The 11,918-nt window shown below is 48.0% G+C and overlaps 1 protein-coding gene across 4 annotated transcripts in view; it reads right to left on the reverse strand.

Annotated features, from left to right (window-relative positions):
- Positions 1 to 4,914, reverse strand: part of ILF3 (interleukin enhancer binding factor 3) — a 30,054-nt gene extending 25,140 nt beyond the window's left edge. For all 4 annotated transcript variants that reach the window (XM_081075699.1, XM_081075698.1, XM_081075701.1 and 1 more), the window contains exon 1: positions 4,657 to 4,914. The gene's annotated coding sequence lies outside the window, so the exon portion shown is untranslated. The remainder of the gene's footprint in view (positions 1 to 4,656) is intronic.
- Between the last annotated feature and the right edge of the window lie 7,004 nt (positions 4,915 to 11,918).

Consider the following 11,918-nt stretch of genomic DNA (forward strand, 5'->3'; position numbering starts at 1 on the left):
CAGGTAACAAGGAGGTGAAAGAAGCCAGCACAGGAAATCTTCCACACCTGCTGGGGAAACAGGCAACCCATCCATCTATTCTCAGGAGGAAGCCTTGGAGGATTTTTTTAATGTAGCATACAATTCAACTTCTTTACTTTTCTCAAAGTGTTTTTCCCCCTAGTTAAGAAGAAAAAAACCTGCCTCTCGAAGGTCTATGACACTCAGATGTAAATTATTTTAGTGGGTACTTTTAAATGAAAACTTTCCATTTTGAGATAATTGTAGCTTCACCTGTTGTAAGAAATACCAGAGATTAAGTGTACTCTTCACCCAGTTTCCCCCACTGTTAACCTTTTGCAGACTAAAGTACAATATCATAACCACCATACTGATACTCACTCATACAGTAAGATCCCGACAATTAGCAAAAGGATCCCTCCTGTTACCCTGTATAGTCACATTCACCTTCCAACTGTTCCCCATGCCTAACCCCTGACAAACACTAACCCATTCCCGATTTCTGTGATTTTGGCATTCCAAGGATGTCAAGTAAGGGGAATTGTAGTATGTAACCTTTCATGATTGGTTTGTTTCATGCAGCATAACTGCCTCAAGATTCATCCAAATTGTGTATCAACAGTTGGTTCTTTTTTATTGCTAAGTAGTATTCCATGGTATGGATGTACCTTGATTTGTTTAACCATTCACCTGCTGAAGGACATTCCAGTTCTTGGCTATTATTATACAAATAAAGCTGCTATGAGTATTTGTGCATCAGTTTTTGTGTGAACATAAATCTTCACATCTTTGGGATAAACACCGAAGAGTCAAATTACTGGGTCATATGGTAGTTGCCTGTTAGTTTTGTGAGAAACTGCTAAAGTGTTTTTCCAGAGCTGACGCCTTAGATTTTAAAAAACAAACTCAAGTAACTTCACCAAATTCGACTCAATTCACCTTCTCTCCAACCCTGTCAGCTCACACATCCGCTCTGTGAAGCTGTGGTCATTGGTGAGCTCTCGCTGGGCAGCCCACAGACCGCCCAGTTTACTGGGCAGCTAGTATCCCCTCCTGTAAGCATTCTGCACAGGTCACTCACAGGACAAATATTTATTAAGTACCGCTATGAGCCCTGGAGCCAGGCTGGTATTTCCATATTGTTGACATTCAGACAGTTTTTTTAAATTATGACTACAAAGGATTATCAACCTGCAAAAAAATATCCAAATGTACCACACGTAGAGGAAAACCTAACTTGCAAAATGTCATTCTTTAAACACCACACACACACACACACACACACACACACACACACACACAGATAAAAAGTAATAAAGTAGTTGAAAGGCAAACAGCAAAAAAACAAGTGGCCTGGAAGAATATCCCAGTTAAGACCTTACCCTTGAGTTTGAACCACAATCCTACTGAAAATAAGAAAGAAGGCTGTTTGGAACATTCAAGAAAACATTAAGTTTGCCATGGACCTCAAACTGCCAACAGCACTACTTCTCACTGATCACCTAAGATTATAAAAATAGCATGGAGCAAACTTAAACTCTAATAAAAGGATGCGCATTTAACTCTGTGACTAAATGCTCCTTGGTGATCACATATGGCCCCCAAGGAAATAGCCGAGACAATAAATTCATTTTCCTGTTGAAACTAGTGGGTACATTTTCAATTTCTTCATTACATGGACATTCACAAGAGAAAAAAATTTCAACTGGACATTGCTTTCTCAAGGCATCTAAAAACAGCAGACGTTAAAAGTCTGTCTGAATTCCCCACTGCAATTTATAATGGGATCACCTATAACGTGCTGTCTTAGAAAAATCCCACCGGAGTTTAACAGAGTATAAATATGGCAAGAAACCATTTTTAAAAATTAGTATACTGACAAGGCTCCCTAGCAAACACTTGCATGGCTGGCTTTCACTATTATTTCTACAACACTGCTAGCATCAAAAAGAGGCAGCACCAAGTTACCCTAATTAACAAATCAAAGAGGGAAGCTAGTTGTTTCAGGAGAAATTGTCAGATGCTGCTGCTGCAGGAAACTGAAGTCAACTCCATCCCTTCAGGATCCGACACCCTTCACTAACAAATTGTGTGTAGACTCATGTACCCGACACCCTTCACTAACAAATTGTGTGTAGACTCATGTACCCGACACCCTTCACTAACAAATTGTGTGTAGACTCATGTCAAACCACCATTGCCTCACATTCCCAACCCTTCCGCTGGGAACAAAAACTCAAATCTTCCTCTCTCAGGACTTTGCATCCAATATAGAGAGCCTGGAAAATCCTAATTCCTGTCAAGGTCCAATCAAAGCATGATGTGAATAAAATGTTACCACTTCATGGGCCATATATGCTAATACTAGAATGTGACATTTACATATTGTTCAAAACTGCATATGGTTAATAACCTTACTGACAAAATGTAGCAGGTCACGTTCAAACCCAAGTTTCTTGGGAAAAGGAATCATTCCTCTGAGCCATAAAAGGTGAAATCAAGAGTAACTGGGGGCGGGGGGCGGGTCAGAGAATTAAGAGGGAGATGTCCCCGCCCAAATAAAACTTCTAAAGCCTTATTCAGAAGTGAGAACATTTCCAACCCTCACACCTCACTGAAGCCTAAAGACAGACAAGATGCTGCCTACTGTTTAACCAGAGAAGAGACGTACAGACTTTCCTCACCACAGACTGCACCTGTCCCTACCTAGGGAACTTAACCAGAGGAGCACGCAAATGAACACCGTATATATGACATATGAATATTAGCAGCCACTCTTCCCACTGTGGCTTTTTTTGACAGAAAGAATTTAAGAAAATAAGAAAGCCTTAAATTCCTCATTCCCAGGACTATGGGTCCCCAAAAAAACAAAACAAAACAAACAAACAAAGCCTTTTAAGTATACTAGAAGGAGCTAAAGGAACTTTTGCCTGTAGGCATTGGAAGAGTTCAATCCTGAAAAACAAAAGTGCAAACAATTGGACACCACTCCACTCCAAAAAGAGGGTGATTCCCAGGCTTGCTCAAGCTCCTGGAGGGTAGGGAAACTGGCAAGTCAGTGTCCAGTGCTGTCAAGGCCAAGCCTGGCAGTAACTGCCAGCCTCCAATCAGCTCCAGACAACACTAGGGTCTGCACAGATTCCACTGGCAAATGGCAGGGACCAGGAACTGCCCACATGGCCAAGAGGCAGCTCAGGAGCAAAGACCCCAGGACTAGGAACATGGATACTAGCACCTGCCTGTGCCCTACAGCCTTATCTTATTTTCCTTTTTCCAGCTGTGAATGAGCCAGCCTCTGGTTCCCACACTTCATTCACAGCCTGAGCGGCTGCTGTCTGTACGTCCCACGAGACCACACACAAAGCATCACATACAATGCATAGTGGCAGCACTGTGAGCAATCCCTGGAGATTCCCAACCAGACACCTGAAGGAAAGAGAGACTAAATTTGAGTCCTAACTTCAGGTGACACCTTGTGTTTTCCCGTGGGCCCCAAATATGCCACCAGACCACTAGTAAAAAGGAAAGACTCCTAAGCCATCAGAAATACAGATTCACAATATGGAACACGCGACTCTAGAAGAGGGAGACCTATCACAGAAATTAATGTCAGAATCCCAAGCAACTTTAAATAAAATTTGAAAATACTGAGAAGAGATGGGTTACTCTCCCCAAGTTTAGACACTGAGTTGGGGGAGAGCATGCTGATCACTGTATGCCCGGAATAATTCATCCAGGTGGAGGATTAACCCGGGCACAATCTCAGTCATTCAACTACTTGAGGAAATAAAGTAGAAGAGAGCTTTTAACACTCATGTTTGGGTCCCAAACTTGCAGATTACAGTGCATCCAAATATAGCACCGTATCACCATTTTGGGAGAGGCTGCAAATCCTAAGCAATGTGGAAAAAGCTCAACATCAATGAAGCACCTGTACTAAGGAAAGGGAAATCTCAAACCCTCCCCCAAGTTTAGATCCTGATATGGGGGACGCCTGGCTGAACAGAGATTTGGGAACCCAATGAACCCAGAAAGGCCTCCTCTGCAATCCGCGGAGGGACAGGGTTCCAGGAAGGGGGTCCGCCTCTCCGCGCCACGTAAAGACAAAGGAGACCACGTTTCCCGCCTCCGGGACCTGGGACCCTCCTGGAACCCGGGGCGGGAGTGGGACAAAGAGGAAGAGGCGGTGAGGAGGAGGGGTCGCCCCTGCCGCGCGGGCCTGGATGCTCCAGGCCCGAAGGGGGTGTGTGCTCCCAGCACGTGCGCGCACGCGGGGCGCCGCCACAGACAAAGCCCGGCCCGGGGGAGGCTGCGGCTGGGGGCCCGGTGCGCGCGCACCCCCGGCGCGAGGCGCTGCCGCGGGACGAGGGGCCGCGAGGGGGGGACGGATGCGCGCGCACCGGGTCCTCGCCGCCGATGCCGCCATTTTGTTTCCTCGGCACAATGGGAGAGAGTAACGGCCGAGCGCGGGAGCGAGGCTGGCGAGAGGGGAATGAACCAGGCGCTAGGGCGAGGGGACCGGGGAGAGGCGGGGAGCGCGGGGCTCCTCCGGCCTTGTCACCACGACACTTCAGCCGGGACCGCGCTGAGGGGGAGGACGGGAGGGGGAGGGGCAAAGGCGGGAGCAGGCCCAGCCGCCGCCACATTGGAGCTTACCTTGTTGGCGTCCCCTTCCCGGACCGCAGCCGCCGCCGCCCTCCTACCACAGCCCGCCGGGGTCTCCCCCCAAAAGCCACGCGGTGCGCACCGGGCTGCTGAGTCCAACTGCAATGGCGAGAAGAGGAGGAGGAGGAGCCGGGGCCGGGGGCGAGCGGGCGGTCGGGCGCGCGCCGGGGAGGTGCGGGACCACGTGACAGGTCGGAGCCCCGCCCCCTCGCCGCCGCGTTTCTGCTCGACGCAGGCCTAGCCGACGACGGAGGGAGGGACGAAAAGAATTAGGAGGCGGGCTCTAGTCACGTGACAGGAGCGTAGACGTTGTTTAGCTTGTCACGTGGCATCGAGACGTCTCCTGTTTCGAAGCCTTGCTTGATCCTGGGCCACGTGACAAGGACTTTTCTGTTTCCCTTTGCGGTATTGGTCAGCCTGTATCTTGTGACAATGTCGGCTCTTTTTTTTTTTAAGGGCGGTTTTAAGACCCGATTATCACGTGATGCGGGGCGAAGGGCGGAGCCTCCTGCACCTTCCAGTTACGCGCCTGCGCGGCCGCCATCTCACACCCGTCGCCTAGAGTACGTTGGCGGAAACGGTTCTGAGAGGCTCTCCAGTTAGCGTCCTCCTAGTGGCCGGCTCTCGGTCGAGGAGGTGTGGCCTCGAAAGGAGGCCGGCCCTCGGCGCTTCCATCCCACTCCTCTCATCACCCGTGATAGGAGGAGGCCCGAGGTGCCTGTGCAAGGAACGGCCGGGCCTGGAGCCTCCGAAGGTTAGAGCCGATCTGGTCTCATCTTCCAGCCCGTTTCACAGATGGCGAAACCGAGGCACAGTCAAGAAGGAGACCTGACACGAGGATTCACGGCCCCTTCGTGGGAGAACCGGTGCTGCGACTCAGACGCTCGGCCAGCAGCTTGGGTCTCATTACTAAAGGACTTGTGGACCGAGCACCGTTTCTTTGCAAGCCTCGTGTCGGTGAATCCTCCCGGACGCCTTGTGACTTTCCCAGTGTATACAACTTGTGCCTAAACTAAGCCCCGTGCCCCTCCAATGTCAGGATTTGTCTGGCGCTCGACAGACGTTGCTAGGCAAGTTGGCAGGTGCGAGGTTGTGATTCGGACGCTGCCGAGATCCGGAACAAGGAGTTGTTGAAAAGGTTTTCTATCTGAAGGAGATGAGAAGTCGTTCAAAGCTTACGGCCTCCTAGCGGGTCTTCCGAGCAAAAACGTAGGATCGGTGCAGCTAACTTGTAAAGGATGCAAGATCCAGTGTCTGCCCTAGGTTTGAGTCCCCTGGCCAAGGACTAAGCCTCCGTTTCCTTATCTACAAAATGATTATTTTTTTTAAAAGCACTTGATAAAATTCTTTGTGCAGAACAAGTGTCCCCAATTGATAGCTATTTAAAAAGTAAGGTGTAAAAATATTACAGAAATGGGGTCATGCTGTACCTGCATTTCTTTTTTATTTACACTAGTTAGGATTTTGAACCGATCATCTATTCACGTGATGTAAAAGGGTGTGAGAAAACAGTCTTCCTCCCCCAGACACTCTCCTCCTTGGCAGCCATTGTAAAGTTTTTTGTCTCTCCAGAGATGTTTTACTCCCAGAGATGCTTAATTGTGTTTTTATTGCTGTTTTTCACATAAATGATAGACATTCTGCATCTTATTTCCCTTCATAACTTGGAGATCTTTCTTAAACAAATAGAGCTTGAGATTGGAGGAAAGCTTGGTAAAATTAATAGCGCATGTATTCAGACAGTTGATTAAAGTAAGTTTAGATTGTTAGAGGTCACTAATAATAAAGGTGACAACCGACTTGAACACTAGAGTTAGAGATCAGCCGTGTCTGACCGGAGAGAACAGGCTCCGAAGCCGAGTAGCTTGACTAAGCTAACAGCGCTACCAAGTGGCAGAACAGGGAAAGTTTCTAGTTTTCTGACTCAAGTCCAAAACCTTTCTTGGGAGGGGCCCACAGTTAACATTTATGAAGAACTTGCTTTCAAGGTTCTTACCCTGTAAGGCAACCCCTATCAGAGGGGCAATAAGCACAGTAAGGGGCAGGTAGGATCCTGATTTCAAGCCGACTTTGGATCAACAATCTCCATGGAGGAGCCCTGGACAGATCTGGAGAGTTTTTCAACTGCATAGCTTTGCTGGCGGAACCAGCCTGGAGTGAATGCTGGCCAGTTAATGGTTGTGATTGTTACGTCCTGGACTTATGCCCATCAAATCCAGAGGCTCCACTGGGTGGCAGTTAAAGTGGAGGAAACCACAACTCCCTTAAAAGTGCAGTCTGTCTGGGCCTACCCCTACACTACCTCACTCACCAGGAGCTGCTGGATAAGAGGTTTTCAGCCCAACTTCTGACACCTGCATTTATCATGCTTCTTGTCTGTGTTCTCTCCTTGGTCACCATACAAGGTGGAGACCTAAGAGGCTAGCTGTCCTCTCGTCCCTGTATCTCCACCCTAACCCAGCCTCCTACCTTTGCCTTTCCATTACAACATGGTTAACCACCCTGCATGTACAACCATTCTGTCACCTTGCCTTAACTGACACCCCCTGTCATACAGCTATAACCCTTGTTCCCTATTACACCTTCCCTTTCATTGGTTGAAGATTAAGGTTTGTCCCCTCTTCTTGCAGTCCCTCTAAACAGGTTTTGCCATCCTCAGGACTTTGATGTCCTCATGAACATCTTCCACTCATCGTCTTCAGAGATTTCTACCACTTCAGCCCTCCCCTCAACTCCCTTGATCACACCCAAGAACTCCCCTTGAAAGCTTTCTGAGCCAGGCCAGCTGCCTTCCCACCCTCTTAGTAGAGTAGACATGTGTTGGTCACAGTGTTTTGGGGAACCATCCCTCTAGCTTGCTAAATATGTAGTTCCGTTGGCAGGTCCCCACTGCCTGACTCCAAAACTAGGCCCATTACTTGGCCACAGTGAGTAGCTTAGTAGTGACAAAACCTGGTCAGTCAGAGCCAGTGAGTACTAGGCCTGGGACTTTAGGGTAAGAGAAGCCAGAGAAATGATCTTGAAGCCAGAGAAATGTAAGGTGTGGTTAGAGGGATAGGAGGTATACCTTGATGAAAGAACTTGACAGAGAATGAAACCAGCCCCAAAGAAAACTAAACCAAAAGATGGAGTGAGAAATGGTATGGTGTTTTCTCAAAAAAATTAAACATGGAATTACCATATGACCCAGCAGTTGAAAGCAGGGTCTGGAAGAGATGTTTGCACTCCCATGTTCATAGCATTATTCACAATAGCCAAAAAGTGGAAGCAATCCAAGTGTCCATCAGTGGGTAAAGGGATAAACAATGTATATTCATACAATGGCATATTATTCAGCCTTAAAAAGGAAGGAAATCTTTCCTTCCAACATGGGTGAACCTTGAAAGCATTATGTTAAGTGAAATAAACCAGTCACAAAAGGACAGCTACTGTATAATTCCACTTAAAAGAGGTTCCTAGAGGAGTCAAATCCTTCGGGACAGGAAGTGGAGTGGTGGGTGCGGGGAAGGGAAATGAGCAGTTGTTTAATGGGGAGTTTCAGTTAGGGGAGATGAAAGAGTTTTGGAGATGTATGGTGGTGATGGTTGTACAATAGAGTGAATGTGCTTAATATCACTAAACTACACTGAAAAATGGTTAAGTGAGGGGTGGCCGGTTTGCACAGTGGTTAGCGTGTGATGCTGATAACACCAAGGTTGCCGGTTCGATCCCTGCATGGACCACTGAGCTGCACCCTCCTTAAAAAAAAAAATATAATAAAAGGTTAAAGTGATAAATTGTATGTGTATTTTATGACAATTTTAAGAAATTAAAAGAAAAAAAATGGAGTGAAAGTGAAGTTAGGTTATGGCCACATCATTTGAGCTCCAGGAAGTTGAGACTTGTGGGGAAAAAAATACACAGCCACACACAGTGATGCTATCATTTGGGCCACGTGTGGGACCCCAATCACCTCAGGTCATCATCCTCACCTGCCAGGACCCTCACTGTTGCCCTAGCTCTTGCTCTGTCATCCCACAGAGCAGCTACCTGTGACTTGCCTGCTGGACCTCCTCGTTCTGAGAACCGAGACCTGCCTTTGGGGAACCACCTCTCTTCCTCTTTGTTCCTGCCTCCCAGCCTCCACCTGGGTCTGGCTCAGGAAACCCACAGCTCCCCTGGTCCAATGACTGGTTCGGAAATGACAGTTCACTAAAATGGGCCAAAGGAGAGGCGGATCGGGGATTTGCCTCTGATCATCTGAAAGTTCTTTCTGCTGGGGCTACTGGCCTGGGAGGATGTAAGTCCAGGATATACAGCTATGTCCTTTGATGTGTCCTTTCACACCTTACTACAGTCATTCATTCAAGCACCCTCCCACCTCAGGGCCTTTGCACTGCCTGTTCCTTCTGCCTGAAACACTCTTCCCTCCAGATTCACAGCTTCCTCCTCCTCTCAGCGCTCTGCTCCAGTGTCATCTAAGAGAGGCCAGCCTGCCCTGACCACCATTTCTTAAAGAGCAATACAATTGCACTGCTTTATTTTTCTTCAAAGTGTTTATCACCACGTATTATATATTGATATTATCCATCGCCCTTGCTAGATGGTAAACTCTGAGACCAGGAAACAAGGTTCTTGTTCACTCCTACATGTCTACTATATGAAGTGCCCAGCTCAGAGCACTCGAAACAGCAAGTGAGTGAGTGCATGAGTCCCCCTCCACACTGACCCACTCTGGGCCCAAGTCAGTCCAACCTTACAGATAGATACGCCAAAAGGGAACGCCCCACTTCTTTTAACCAACTTAAAAAAAATAAGGTATGATGTACACAATCCTAAGTGTATAGCTTGGCAAATATTTTTATAGTAAACATCGGTGTAATCACCACCCCAATCATTATAAGGAATACTGTCATCACCCCAGGAAGTTCCTTTCTGACTCCTATCCAATTCTCTTCTTACATCACCAGGATTAGCTTTACCTAGTCTAGAAAGTTGCAGAATTGGAAACAGCATGGCCTTCTATGTGTCTATTAGTTGCCTGGACCACTTTGAGTTTTCGGCCATCCTATACCTGGCCAGCACACCTGTGCCTGCACGCCTCCTTTCTAAAAGGTCAGTGGTGCTCCTTCCCCTGGTCTGGCCTCATCCTGAATCGTTCTGGATCTGTACCTCTCAGAGTTGCAAACCCCAGAAATGAATTCTGGCCAACCCAAGCAGAAAAGAGCTTTGGTAAAGCCTGCTGGTAACTCCCAGACCATGCAGGACGGTGGGAAGGGCTGGCCTGGAAGACCATGCAACCGGGAGCACCTGCTAGGGACACAGTGAGACAGCCATTGTATACCCTGCCCTCGTGAAGCTGACCTGAGGGGGAGGCAGGCAACAAACAGTCAGCAAGGAATATATGTCCCGCTGTGGCAAGTGCAGGGGACAAAAACAAAGTGAGGTGAGGCGTGTGCAGCACTGGGGCAGGTGCAATTTGAAGTCAGACAGTGCACAGGAAAGTATGGGAAGCTGAGGGACAGAGGGCAAGCAAATTGCTAGGAGAAGAGCCTGCCAGACACAGGGAATAGCCAGTGCAAAGTCCCAGAGGTTGACTATTCTTGTGGAAGGAGCAGCAAGGAGGCTCCAGGGGCTGGAGTGGGGCAAGTGACAGAGGATGGGAGGAAGGGACATTTAGGAAAAGGCAGATAGTTTCTACAAGGCCCTGTGGACCCAATGCAGACAGTGGCTTTCACCCTGGGTGTGCTGAAAGCTGCGGGAGGGTTTGGGGCAGTGGAGGGATACGACCCATCCTGCACCACTCCCTTGCACCATCCTCACGTCCCTGCTCCTCCCCGCCAACCCCAGCTAAATTTAACTCTCTATATGCACCTCACATCTAGGTGAGTTTGGGGAAAAAAGGAAGAAAGAAGAAAAAAACACCAAACCACGACCTCCCTAACATTTCTTGTTCATGTGGTGCTCTCCCGTGCAACTAGATATCTCATACTTCCTTTCTTCCCACAGCTTCCATCTCCCCACACTCCATTCTCAGCTAATGACCTTCCTTCTTTCTTTCATGATAAAATAGTCGTTTGTGTCCATATTCTTCTGCCACTACAGCCACGAACACTTGTGCTACATTCCCTGCCTTCTGCTTAGCCCCAGATGTCCCTCTCTGGTTCTCCCCTGCACCCACTTTTCTCCTTCATTCCCCAGGGCTCAGACCTCGCCTCTCTCTATACTCACTCCCCAGGTGACCTCAGCCAACCCCATGACAGACCATGAAAGACCATCAAAACACTGAGCATTCCCGATTGCATGCCTCCTGTCTGATACTTTCCCCTGAAATCCAGGCACACACATCTAACCATCCACGTGACAGCTTCCCATATGGCATTCAGCAGGTCCAAAGGCCACCTACCTGTAGAGGACACTGTCCTATCCAGATCCCTTTGGATCTGTTTTCGTTTCTTTGCATCATTACCAGAGTTTTGCATGTTTTTGCATGACAGCCTGCACTTGCCACTCTCAGGGCACTACCATGGGCTCTGGACATTGTTGCCAATGCACCTTTGTTGCACATTTAGGGAATGAGAAGTGCCTGGGAGCTTAAAGATTCCGCCTTTAGTCAAGGACTTACCAGTGTAGAACATCTTGGAGAAGTAACTCCCCCTCCAGAGCTCCATGTAGGATTTGATGCCCTCTGCAGGATTCTGCCTGAGCTTGCTCCCTTGCAGCCCTGCTTCCTCCTGTTTCTTTGGCTCTTCTCTTTCACATTCCACATGTAATCAATCAGGTCCGTTCCATCTTCACATTATATCCCAAAGCAGCATGCTTTTCATCCAAGATGACCTGAGTCTAGTCTACCATCAGCATGTCCCCAGACTAGTGCAGTGGCCTCCTCATTGGTCTCAGTGCTCCTTATTTTGTCACACAGTCTTTGCACACAGCAGCCAGAAGGCTTTGAGCATGCATAAAAGACTGGGAACTTAAATGCTGCTGTACCCTAATAACACCCACTAACACCGTGCACTTCCCCAGGGCCCAGGACTGGGCTAAGTCCTTTACTTTACTTCAGTTGTCCCTTGCCTGTATACTGAGTGCCTGCTGTGTACTCTATCCTGCTGCCCTGGGATAAGAGGGTAAAGAAGAGGCAAGATCTGAATCCTTTTTGAACTGACATTCTGGGTGGGGAGACTGACAGTAAGTGTGGAAACACAAGTAAATAATTGGAGATTGTGACAAGTACCATGAAAAAATAAACAGGGTGATGTGGTCATCACCAAGAG

This window comes from Rhinolophus hipposideros (assembly GCF_964194185.1).
Source record: "Rhinolophus hipposideros genome assembly, chromosome: 16".
Lineage (NCBI taxonomy): Eukaryota > Metazoa > Chordata > Mammalia > Chiroptera > Rhinolophidae > Rhinolophus > Rhinolophus hipposideros.